We start from the raw sequence: 13,871 nt of genomic DNA, 5'->3' as shown, positions 1-13,871 counted from the left end.
CCTAGAAGCCTAGGCGGTCAGGCTTTGGACTGGCTCTCACATTTACCTCCTAGTATCAAGACGTTTGATGGAATTTCCAATTCATTTGTTTAGCAATATTCTCATAACATACAACACCCTATCAATATTTGAGATCTATGCAACCTTAAACAGAAGGTTGGTGAATCTTTCCTCACTTTCCTCCAAAGGTGGAGACAACTATACACTAAGTATTCCCGTAAAATTCTAAAAATGGAGAAGCTTGACATTTTCACTAATAACCTCCTACCTGATTTCGGATACAGAGTCCAACTTCAAGGTCCACGTACCTTTGAAGACATGATTACACAGGCTATCCGTATCGAGGAATTTATGGTTAAGAAAGGTGAACTCACTCTTCAGAGAGACACAAAACAAGGTTCCACTTCCAACAAGGATAAAACCAAACATGTCAACAAGAACCGAGAAATTGTACATGATGGAGTTGTTGACAATGTCACACCCAAACCAACTAAAGTAGCATTTAATGTCACAACCAAACTAGCTAAAGTGGCATTTAATCTCACAAACTACCTCAAAGCAGCCAAAAATGCTGAGAAATCTCCCCTTGACAATAAGACGTCTGGGAAAAAACTGAGAAACTCATGGACAACATGCCCCAAGTGAGAGTATACACCTTTGGGGGAACCTTTGGATGTGGTTTACAAAACATTGCTACAACATAAGCTTATTTCACCAATGGATAACCCTCATCCCTATGATCCACAACCACGTCCACCATGGTGGAATGAGACCTCATTTTGTTTGTATCACCAAAACAAGGGACACAAAACCAACAACTGTATAAACTTGTGTCATAAAGTCTAGGACATGATTGATGCTAGTGATCTTGTGGTAGATGGACATAACAAAAACTTGGACCACAAGGCATTCAAAGAACCTTTGCCAGCTTATGAAAAAGGAGAGACTTCGAAACCAGAACCCTACAATAAGGTCAACTATACATATTCCAATAATGACAATGCCATTCACATGGTTGAACCTGTAGATTCTGAATACTGTGACGTTATTACTATAAAGGGAAAGCAAGATAACGACAAACCCAAGACACCATTTGTCTTAAGGGGCCCTACTTCCAATGAGATGGATAATGTGCCTTTGCAACACTGCGCTAATGCTGTCACTCGTTCTCATGCCAAGCTAGTGCTCAAAGGCCCTGTGCCTCCTACTTCAAATCTTCAACAACACAAAGACAAAGTCCTTGCTGGTCCATCTGGTAAAGGTGCAAAACCCATAACGAACTTGACTGCAACTAGTTATAGTATTTTTGATCAGCTAAAATGAACTAATGCTTAGATTTCCATCTTTGAGCTGCTTAAAATCTCACCTGCTCACAGGAAAATTCTGGACAAAGCCCTCACTAAGGAAAATGTTCCTCAAGATCTTGATCTTGAGTGATTTCAATCCATGGTAGGTCACCTGACCTCACCTTAACTTATGACCTTCTCCGAGGAGGATGATAACTCGCTGAATCACCCACAAAATTAGCCTCTACACATTGAGGTTATGATCTACCAGACACGTGTTCATTGGGTACTCATTGACAACGGTGCTAGCCTAAATATTGTCTCTGCTGCTCTTCTTAGACAATTGGATTATTCTGAGGACTCTATTGATCCTTAACGAAAGATCACTATTAAAGCATAGGATGAAGTGGAATGAAAGTCACTAGGTCTTGTGGTTTTACCAATTCGCGTCAGTCCTGTCGAAAGGGATGTCACCTGTCAGGTGCTTGACATTCCCTTGGCCTACAACATTCTGTTGGGACAGCCATGGATACATGAGATGTACATTGTGACATCCACATACCACCAATGCATCAAATTCCCATTTCATGGCTCTGAAGTTACTATTCCTGCCACTACTAGCTACACTTGCAATATGCTGAAACTTTTGTCCCTGCTAACCGCGAGTCTACTGATTGTCACGACAATAAGCTGAAACAAATTGAGCAGTCATTCAAATTAAAAGAAACTAGTATGGGAGAGTACCACATTGAACCAGTGCTATCATTAACATCTCTCCTAGAGTCCCCTTGACATATTGGGAGACCCTTAGAGGCAAAGAAGTCGTTCGTGCTGACACCTCAGACCAAGTATAATGACGCTTTCGTCAAGGCTATAGTTCCCTTAGAAGATGAAAGTGAAAATAGAGCCATTACTGCATGGCTTTACAAAGAAGAGGCTCCAGTGGACCTAACAGAACAAGCTCGAGAAATCACTCCTAAGAAATATGGACCTGGTCTTAGGCTTATGAAGCATTTTGGTTACAAGGGAACTGGCCCTATTGGGTGCAATAACAATGGCCTAATTGATCCTATCAAAGCAAGAGCTCGAAGCAACCATGATACAACTGGCCTAGGGTTTAAGAAGGTCCCTTTCCATTTGGGATCAAATCAATTCATCCCAAAACTTGAGAGTTCATCTAAAAATGAGTCACAAGCTGAGTCAGATACTCAAGAGGAAGAATCTAATGATGAGGATTCCTACCCTCATCCTATTCCTTATGATCTCGCTAAATTCTTTGCTGAGCCAGATGACTTTGTGCTACATGTTAGCACTGTGGATGATACTAGTGATTCTTCAGAGGACAATACTGAGAAACTCAAATATCATTCAGAAAAGGGAGAATCTAGTTAGTCATGCTGTATTGAGTATTTGTGTAAGAATCTAGAGGCTGAAGGAGAGTATGTCCTTATCACTGTTGGGGAGTTCTATAGTCTCTCACCATGTAGCACCAATTCTCATGAATATGAGTTTGACAATCTTTTAGAAGCTACTACTGATAAAGACATTGACCAAGTGCATGTCTATGAAAATCGAATCAAAGTGGATAAAACATCTAGGGTTAGGTCATGGAGGTCTGATCCAACTAGTGCCCTAGAGTTGTTAATTCTCAACGTTAGTATTCTAAGGCATTTAAACACACTTGTGGATGAGGTCGTCGTAGGTCTCAAATTGCTGGTCCACGCACTTAATGACTATACTATGAATGCAATTGAACTAGCAACTACTCTCTTACTCACACATCCTGAGCTTATAGACTGGAACCCCACTGCATCTAATGAAGTCCCCACGTTCTAGAATGAATATGCTCTCGCCTATTACCTAAACACTATCGAACCTATAACGTCTTCCACCAATGAGCAGAGTATCAACATGACTGAGGCCGAAATCAAATATCTTAGTCACATAATTAAAAGGAAAAAATGCAAGAGGTTTGATGGTGAAAACCACATTGTGGTAGTGTCGGATCCCAAAAAAGTAAAAACAAAAGACATATCCAAGGGTGAAAAGCTCTTTGAGGTGCCCACGGATGAGATATTTGATGTCCTTCCCAGTCACTTTAAGGAGAGATCATCAATGTTAATAGAGCCGACGCAGCCAATTAACCTGGGCACAAAAGAACATCCTCATATGATACATCTGGCGTAGTCACTGTCACTTGAAGAGAAGGAACAATTCATTGCCTTTTTCAAGGAAAAGAAAATAAATTTTGCCTGGACATACTCTGACATGCCAGGATTGGATCCTGATCTTATCATGCATCATTTCTCCATAGCACCAAGCATCAAACTAGTTAAACAGAAGCTTCAGAAAATGCACCCTCACATTGCATTGCTCATCAAAGTAGAATTGGAGAAACTTCTAAAAGCTGGTTTTATTCATGCAATTGATTGTGTTGAATGGATATCCAATATTGTTCAAGTTTCCATGCATGATAAATCTATCAGGGTTTGTACAGACTTCCATGATCTTAACCTAGCTTGTCCTAAAGATGACTTTTCCTCCCTAATATTGATATGATCGTGGACATGATGGCTGGCTATGAGATGTACTCACTTATGGATGGTTTTTCTAGATACAATCAGATAAAAATTTTGCCAGAAGATCAGAAGAAAATGGCTTTCACATGTGCATGGGGAACCTTTTGTTGGAATATGATGCCATTTGGTTTGAAGAATGCCGGTGCTACATATCAGCGAGCTGTTACTACAATTTTCCATGATATGATGCATAGAACCATGGAGGACTATGTCGACGACACCCTGGTCAAAAGCGCTAAATGCAATACTCAACTACAAAATTTGGGACCCATCCTAGATCGTATGGAAAAATTTAGTCTTCGGCTCAATCCTAAGAAATGCACATTTGGTGTCACATCAGGGAAATTGTTGGGATATATTGTTTCTACAAAAGGAATTGAAGTAGATCCAGAAAAAGTATAAGGAATAATGGACATGCCACCACCTCAGAACATCATTCAGATGAGAGGACTATAGGAAAGGCTTCAATCTATTCATAAGTTTATTTCACAATTGGCAGATAGATCACAACCCTTCACAAAGACCTTACATAAGGGTCTGAAATTCAATTGGAGCTAGGATTGTGAGCAAAGCTTAACACAGATCAAACAATATCTTTTCAATCCACCAATCCTGATGCCTCCTATGCATGGGAAGCCTTTTCTTTTATACATTTCAGCCACTGAAACATCTTTGAGAATCCTCTTGGCTCAGGAAGACAATGACAACAAAGAAAGAGCTATTTATTACTTGAGTCAAACATTGGTCTCTTATGAGAAGAACTACAACATTATTGAGAAAGCTTGCTTGGCAGTTGTCTTTGCTTCCCAGAAGTTGAGACACTACATGCTTGCCCACACTACACAGCTTGTGGCTAAAATAGATCCATTAAAGTACTTGCTTAGTAAGGCAGCTCTCACAGGAATATTGGCTAAATGGGTCATGATACTCAGTGAGTTTGACATCCAATATGTTGAACGCAAGGCTATAAAGGGACAGGCAATTGCGAACTAGCTAGCCGAGGCACCCATACAGAGTCTTCTGCTAATAAATATTGATTTCCCAAATGAGTCAATTTTGACACTAAATCACCATACATAGGTTATGTTCTTCGATGGGTCCTTCATGCAATAGGGATTAGGTGCTAGATTACTCTTTATTGCACCACAGAGGTACTCATTGCCCAAAGCATACAAGATTCTATTTCCTTGTACAAATAACATTGCTGAATATGAGGCTTTAATCAATGGCATGAAAATTGCAGCTAAATAGAGAGTGGATCAGTTAGACATCTTTGGTGACTCTCAGCTTGTTGTCAACCAGGTAAACGATGTGTATCAAACAAAGGATGAGAAACTAATTCCTTACAAGTGCATGGTTGATGACTTGAAGAAGTATTTTGCACACATCACCTTCTAGCAAGTTCCACGAGTAGATAATAAAGTGGCTGATGCCATGGCCACTCTGGCCTCCCTACTACAAATGCCAGAAAATGATCTCTGACATGAGTTCTTGGTGGAAGCATTGCACTACCCAGCCTATGACACACCTGATTTCGGGATGATCTATTCTATTATAGGACAAGAATCATCTTGCTACCATCACATCTATTCCTACCTTTGTAATCAAACCATTCTGGAAGGTCTGACCCAGAATGAGAAATGTTACCTAATCCATAATGCTTCACATTATGTCATTATTGCTAATGATTTGTATAGGAGAGGTCTTGACGGAACACTCCTTAGGTGTTTAGAACCCGATGAGTCCAAACATGCACTAATTGACGTTCACGAAGGCATTTGCAGATCCCATTCCAATGGCCTGACACTAGCTCGCAAAATCCTTTGTGCTAGTTACTACTGGCCCAAAATGGAGCAAGAAGCTATCAAGTATGCTAGGTCCTGCAAGCAGTGTCAGCTACACGAGAATCTCATTCATGCTTCAGCTAGAGAGCTGATTCCCTCTACTACAACATGGCCATTTCAACAATGGGCCTTCGAATTGGTGGGGCAGATTCATCCAACCTCTTCTAATGGACATAAGTTTTTCATCACAGCTATAGATTATTTCACAAAATGGGTAGAGGCAGTCCCTCTCACAGTTGCTGATGGAAAAATTGTAGTGCTTTTCATCACAAACCACATCATCTATAGATATGGTGTACTATCCTCAATCATTACTAACAATGGAGGACAATTCAAGAATAAAGACCTCAAGGAACTGTACAAGAAATTCAATATCACACAACATTGGTCTTCCATTTATTACCCCCAGGGTAATGGCCAAGCTGAGGCATCCAATAAGGCGATCCTCAAAATTCTTCATCATACAGTCGGTAAATCAGGGAGAGATTGGCATCTCCATATCAATCCAGCTCTGTGGGCATATAGGACAAGCATCAGAACTCCAATGGGCATGACTCCCTTTGTGTTGGTGTATGGGGCAGATTCTGTGCTTCCAATAGAAGTCGAGATTCCTACCTTGAGAATCTCTATGAAAGGCCTTATCACTGATGATGACTACAAGATAGCTCGGCTTCAAGAGCTTGTGTTACTGAATGAATGATGACAAGTGGCATGTGATTATCTACAAGCATATCAACAAAGAATGACGAGAAGTTACAATCAGAGGGTCAGGCCATGTGACTTCTAGCTGGGTGACCTCGTCCTGAAAGAGAACCCTAAGAATCAACAACATCGAATGCAAAAGGGAAAGTTTGAACCAAACTAGCTAGGTCCTTACATCATTACTGTAGTATATGGATCTTGCGCCTATCAGCTTTCCACAACTGAAGGAGAAGTGCTTAAAGAGCCTATCAACACTCTCCACCTAAGCGGTTTTATAGTTGATTTAACCTCAGCAAACTCTCTGTATATATCTATATGTCCTGAAAAAAATCATAAAAATCAGAAAAAGTCCTAAAAAAATTGTTACCCTGGTGAAAACCTAGCAATAGGCGCCTTGGTAACACCAAAAAAAGTGACAAATCTCAAAAATACAAAAAAAATTGAAAAACAAGAAAAGTGCCATTGGTGAAAACCTAGAAACAGGCATCATGGTAGCAAAAAAAAACAAGAATCTTGCCAAGAAGGTGAAAACTTAGTAAATAGGTGCCTCTTGTTCTCAATGCTCCATCTTGCAGTGCATCTTCTGGCTATTCTGTACAGTCACTTTCATACTTTCACTTTCCTTCTTGGCCTTCTTTTTGCTCATGTATCCATGGATTGAGTCTTGTCATACGTCGGGGGCATTCCCCCTTAGTGTCACTCTTTTCAAGATTCTCCTCATAGAATCTCCTTCGCGACAGTCACCAGTGGTCCTCACTATGTCTGCCTACTGTCGCTAGTGTCACTCTTTTCGAGATTCTCTTCATAGAATCTCCTTTGCAATAGTCACTAGGGGTCCTCACTGCGTTTGCCTATTATCGCTAGTGTCACTTTTTTTAAGATTCTCCTCATAGAATCTCCTTCACGATAGTCACTAGTGGTTCTCACTGTGTCTACCTACTATCGCCAATGACACTCTCTTCAAGATTCTCCTCATAGAATCTCTTTCACAATAGTCACCAGTTGTTTCAGCTGTGTCTGCCTACTATTGCTAAAGTCATGTCTCCAAATTCTTTTATGGAAGATCTCTCTTGTGTCAGTCACCAATCACCATGGCTGTGTTTGTCTACTATTTTTCAATCCTTCTTAGGTTCTTCATCGTGGAGATTCCTCTTTGACCTTAGTCACCAGTCGTTCAAGCTGCGTCTACCTACTATCATCACCCTACCGAAGAGATTTCTTTCAAACATGTTCTGGACACTGACACTTGACATCAATCCCAAAACATTGAACTCAAAAATGATATACTTTTTTGGATATGCTGAGCATTTTCTTTGTTTTCTTTTTTTTTCTTTATCAGATCCCCTCGAGCAATTCGATGATGTCATCTCTGACTAGAGAAGTAATGACTGGGGACATGATCTTTTCTTTGCTTTCTGTTTGCGATTTAGTTCCAATAAGTTGATTTATTCCTATAAGAGGGGTGTCCAGTATAAGAGCCTCCATCTCGTATTGGATGGCCGTGTGTACCTCGACTCCTTTTATATGAATATGCCAATAACGTTGGTTCTTCTCCTTGTTTGTTGGAATAAACTCTTCACGCTACAATAAATATTGATACTCGTCCTGCTAAGTGACGTACGGGTCATTGCGAGTATATCTAGCGCACTTCTATCTCAGGTTACGAATGCAAGGATCGTTGTGGACAGAATGAATACTGAATACTTAGCATAAGAGGGATCTCCCATGTGTTTGGTGTGCCTATCATGCAAGAAACATTAAGGTCATCCTAGTGTTTATGCTCTGATGCTTATGTTAACTTGCTACATTAAAAGGGACAAATGTTCTAGTCATTCTAGCTTCTTGTGCCTTGAATGCTTACATTTAATCCTGACAAACCAATAATGTATGTTATATTCATATTTCCATGATTGCAATGTCACTGGGAATTGTATGACCTACGTGCATTGTTTTATATCTGGTGATGATTAAATATCAAGGCTTGGTAACTAGACCTAGGGTTGCATTTAACACAGTCTTGCATTACATACTTCATTTGCATAAGCACACATATTCAATTCATTATTTTCCTATCCTTTGTAATGAAGATTTGGGGAGCATCTCCACATTTCTCAGATTCCTCCACAGCTGCACAAGCATTTGGTTCATCGATTCACGCTCCTTAATGGAATACCTATCATTGTCAAGCAAAAACATGCAACACTACATGAGATGTCAGTCCATACATATACATTCTATCTAAGTACAACATACATCTCATGTACATCAAAGTAAAGAAAAATAGACAATGACATGTACACAGGAATACTCGGCTCAAGATCTCGTATATATATATATATATCAAAAGAATGGGTCTGTACAAAAATGGGCACTACTCAAGCGCAATCAATTAAAAATGATACATGTGGTGCTGGCACACCAGTCGATACATAGCCAAAGATCAAAATCAGAGGTTAGCCATAGAGCATCTAACTCTATCCCATACCCTCACCTCCAAGAGGAGCAGGGGCAGCAGGTGGCAGAGGCAGCGGTGGCATATCTGGCCTGACAGGAGGTTGCGCGCCCCTAGACTCTTGCGCATACTAAGAAAAGCGTTGCACCTGGAGTGTCTCATCTAGTATTGCATTGGTATATGCAGCATAGTAATATGCTGCCTGAGCTGACTGAAACTAGATCTCATCTTGTGCCTACTCCAATCTCCATTCTGCAGTCTCGGTGTGCTCTCTCCAAAGATCCGTATCTTGCTGTTGCTCCACCAGCTATGCATCCCGAACTGCCACTGCAATCTGCAGGTGCCCCAACTGTTGGGAGGCCTGACAAACCCACTCTCGGTACTGCCATACCGCATCCTGTACCCCACCTACCGGCTGATGTGGCATATCCTCATCTAACATCTCTGGTGCCTATCGCTGTGGCAGCGCCTCCTGTCGTGGTGGCACATGTTGAGGGGCGTCCTCCTCTATCCTTTGCTTGCAACATCGATTGTGCCCTGTCCCATTGCCCCTAGCACCTGGGTCTGATCCCATCTGACGTGGGGGAATCTGCATCTGCTGAACCTAGTGTCGGACCCGTGACTACTGCTGTGGCTGAATTGGCAGCTGTGGCTATGCTTGCTGCTATTGGGGTACCTGTCTCTTTACCTTTCCTCCCATCCCCACTAGATCTATAAAACGTGGGAACAGATGGCTAATCAAAAATGCCTAATATGCAGGCGTCATCCCGACATCTACTACCTCTGGAAGGTAGTCCCATTGAACTGTAGCTAAGCTGCGAATGTCTTTCATGGATCGCCCTGGATCCATCCGTGCTAGCCAACCTCGCTCAACATCCTTCTACAATCTGGCATAGGCGCAGTACTCAGCAGAAATGTCCTATGGTCGGCCATACTTTTGCCACACTCATGATATCACAAATCTCTCAATGACAGATGTTGTCCTGCCTGCCAAAGGTCTAGAACTGAACATCCATGGTAAATCTCTAGGGGCATCATCCCAGTCCTCTGTCTCTCACCAAGGTCAAGGTACAACAGACACCAGGTCATCAAGACGTATCCTCCACTACTCTGTCTTACTTAGGTGGGCATGGGTAATATGCCCTTGATATCTGCAAATATAGGGCTCCATGGGCTCTCAGCCATCCTCAAAAATTAGCCTACATATGGGAAGATGTTCCTAGGCCCAGATCTGTAACATATATACTCTAGCTACCATGGTCTTCTTCTCATGGAAGACAACCTCGTGCATCTCATGAAATAGGTGAGCCAACATGCACTGACCCCACACAAAGATCTCTGGTGTCTCTAGCATCTTGCGAAGCATGGTACCCCACCCACACTCCAAACCATGCTATCCTCTATTGGGACATAAGAAGCAGATCAAAAATATAACCAGCATCAATGCTAGCCTGTGCGTGGGTTCGTAAGTGTGCATCAACTCATCCCAGGTGATAGCCCTGCCTCTCGGTAGCTCCCTCCAAAAAATAATGGACAGTGCCTCTGTCCCTACTCAGGGCACTGTATCATAGATGACCTAGGTGTCGTGAAAGGGAATCTGCAAGATCCTCCATATGTCCTTTGGTGTGATGGTCATCTCACCCATCGGCAAGTGGAATGTGTTCATCTCCGAATGGAAACGCTCTACCAATGCAGTAAGAAGGTCATGATTCACCATCACAGCTGGAATTCGGCACAAAGAAGACAAACCTAATCAAGCAATGTGTGCCCGATCTGCATCATCAAGACTCTGTAATAACTCCCCATATGGTGGGTAATGTGACCTAAATGTGACATCATCAAAGACCTCCTACATGCACAACAAGAAACAATAAAAGTGCCAATCAGTATCAAGTCAAAATGATGCATCAAAACAAATTAAAATGCAATTTTTTGAGCGCAAAATTGAAACTTTTAAGCATGACTGTCATGGAATTTCGCGCGAAGTTCTCAAAGCCTCACATCAAGAAATCCAATCTCACGCAAAGAATTACATCATTGTGCGAAGAATTACATAGTCGCATGGAAAAAGAACTGCCTTCATGCGAAAAAACTCGTCTTTCGCACGAAATCTAATGCTTCCTGTGCGAAGATTCTCCCTGCCGCGTGCGAAGAAACAACGCACCTTGTTTCTTTGCGCGAAAGCCGATAGGTCTCGTGTGAAGAGAGATTAGACCCCCTAAAAACATGCTAAAAAGTGCAATAAATGACCTCAAAATACGAGAAAGTGAAAGTACAAAGGAGGGGAATCGATGACTCACCAGTGGTCCGTAGTTTGCTGGGTGACTATGACGTCTGGAGCGCTTAAATTGATGATGTCTCAAGCTAACTGTCATGTCTCTCTCAGAGCTCAAATCAATAGAAGACAAAAAGCACAAATGAATTGAAAATGTCCCCTTGGGCCCTTATATAGCTGTTGACCAAATTTTTCAAAGTGCTCAGATTTGCACAAAAATCACACCCTTGGCTAATTGGACCATTTTGGATCCATTTTTGGGATTGAATTCAAAATCTAACACACCTAAGAGCCTCAAAAATGCATTTTAAAATTTTGGGGACTAACGCGATTGAACACTTGTGTAGCCCAAATCTTTCTGATACTTTGTGATTCTTGGCATCCTTTCATCTCTACATTCTTCATATTTTCAGAATAGTCAACTCAAGTCAACCATGGCTAAATCTAATCAACTTTTGGTCAAACTTGGTCTTTGTGACTTCGCAATAATTTCAAATCAACTCTTCTCTTTTCTTTAGATCATTCTGATCTCTTCTACATTCTGCTACAACTCGGATTTCTTCCGTGTCTATTGCTATATTACTTCACATCTATTTCTGGTGTGTCATCTTTTGATTTTGCTCTTGAGGGGGTAGGATGATTACATCATTGAATACTTATTGCTTGGGGCATCTCGTTCCCATCTTATATCCTCATCACTTGGGGCATCTCATTACTCAGGTCATCTTGTTCCCTTATATCTAGCATCTTTGCCGTCTATCTTATCTTTTCATCAATTGATCAACCTTATAACAACTCTTCTCAAAGTTCGATGGACAGGTATTGGGACAGTCTAAAACCCTTCTCCTAAGGATCAAGCCTCGTTTTGGGGATGATTCTACGACTCATGATTGGACATTGTTATCTTTTATCAATATCGAGTATCTAGGTGTTCTATCTGGATCCTTGAAGGTTAAGCTCCGTTCTGGAGATAATCTTCTAAATGCTATCAATTTCAGGTATCTAGATGTTCTATCTAGATCCTTAAAGATTACGCTCCATTCTGGAGATAATCTTTTAAATGCTACCAATCTTAGGTATCTGGGTGCTTTACTTGGATTCCTTGGGATTAAGCTCTGTTCCAGAGATAGTCCTTAAAAACTTATCAATTGGTCTCCGTGTCATCAACTTCGAAACCAATCTCATCTTCACATTGTACTTTCTGATTTTCTTTGAATTGAATGTGCTGCTTGCACATTCATTCAAAGAGGGGCAAAATGTAATACCCCAAAATTGGCTCATTGCCATGATACCAATTCTGGTCTATTTCTGACCAATCCTAAAGTCCTATTCCATTAGACAAATTCTTATTCGGCTACTTGCTACTTGACTTAATTATCAGATGCAGAGAACCCTAATCTGCATTCATCATGCTTATTATTTAATTCCTATAGTATTTACTCATATTAGTCACATTAAACCTATTGATTAATATTTAATTTAATTACTAAGTATTTATACTTTAATTAAATTAAATTATATCCTAAGGCTAATGTACTATGAAATTAAACTTATTTAATTTAATAAATGTGCCTATTTTAATTATTTAAATGAAATTATTTAATTAAATGGAAAACTTACTTCTAATTAATTAAGCAAAGTTATTTAATTAAATGGGAAGCCATTCCTAATTAATTAAATGAAGTTATTTAGTTAAATAAGAAAAGTGTCTCTAATTAATTAAATAGAATTATTTAATTAAATAGAAAAGGTAATTATGAGAGTATATCTCATTTTATTAAATTAAATATCTCACCAAGATCTCTCTTCAATTCAAAAAAGGAAATTCCCAGTTCACTGTTGATCAAAAAGGAATTAAATCAATTAACTCCTTATTCTACTCAAAAGAAATTAGTTAACTTCCTCTAATTTGGGAATCTTCCTTTATGACTGAGCTTCATCTTCAATCCTGACCGTTGATTGAAATCAATCTCAACCGTCAGAGGTTTTCTGAAAAATCTATATAAGAGACCCTCCTCTCTTCATTTCAAGAGGAGGTTGAATGAGAATTTGCATTGAATTGCTGCTGGATTGTGCATTCGTTTAAGCTCATTATTTTCATAAGATATTCATTTTTTAGTTTAATCTCATTTAGCATAATATGCATACATTTTAGCATAGTTTTCTTTTACATGTTCTTAGATTAAACGTGCATACTTCATTCTAGATTAATCAGCATTCTCATATAGATTAGTCGCATTTTCTTTTAAATCCTTCATTCTTAGAGGGTCTAGTTGCTTAACACCTCAAATCTAAGGATATCTAACAAGCAATTCCCTTTAGATAGAAGGCAACAGGTCACCTTGCTAGCTGATTTTCAGATAAACAATCCAATGTTCATTCCAGGATGAATCCGAAAATAAGGACCATGTTGAAGTGTGTGTGTTAGCATAGGCCACATATTCACACATATATTTCTGGCACCCACCGTGGGGCTCAAAAAAATCAATTTTTCTGGCTTCTTTCTACATTTTTAAAATCATTTTTTTGTTCTCTATCCGTACTGTTCCGTACAGATTCAGGAATCTTCGCGTGAGACTATTCATTTTCGTGCGAGGATCCAGAATCTTCGCGTGAATATTCTTTTTGTATCGTGCGAGAAAGTGCCTAATCGCGCGAAACTTCGTACGACACATGTTTCTTCACGCGGGCCGTATTAGAATTTTTGCGCAGGTAAAAAAAATTCTTCGCACG

At 40.2% G+C, this 13,871-nt stretch overlaps 1 pseudogene; it reads right to left on the bottom strand.

Annotated features, from left to right (window-relative positions):
- LOC149547065 (uncharacterized) overlaps window positions 1–13,871 on the bottom strand; it is a 78,686-nt pseudogene that overhangs the window by 52,345 nt on the left and 12,470 nt on the right.

Source organism: Cupressus sempervirens, chromosome 7 (genome assembly GCF_028749045.1).
Source record: "Cupressus sempervirens isolate cs-2001-9-10 chromosome 7, ASM2874904v1, whole genome shotgun sequence".
Classification (NCBI taxonomy): Eukaryota; Viridiplantae; Streptophyta; class Pinopsida; order Cupressales; family Cupressaceae; genus Cupressus; species Cupressus sempervirens.
The sequence above is the reverse complement of the archived record's forward strand: the minus strand, read 5'-3'. Positions and strand labels throughout refer to the sequence as shown.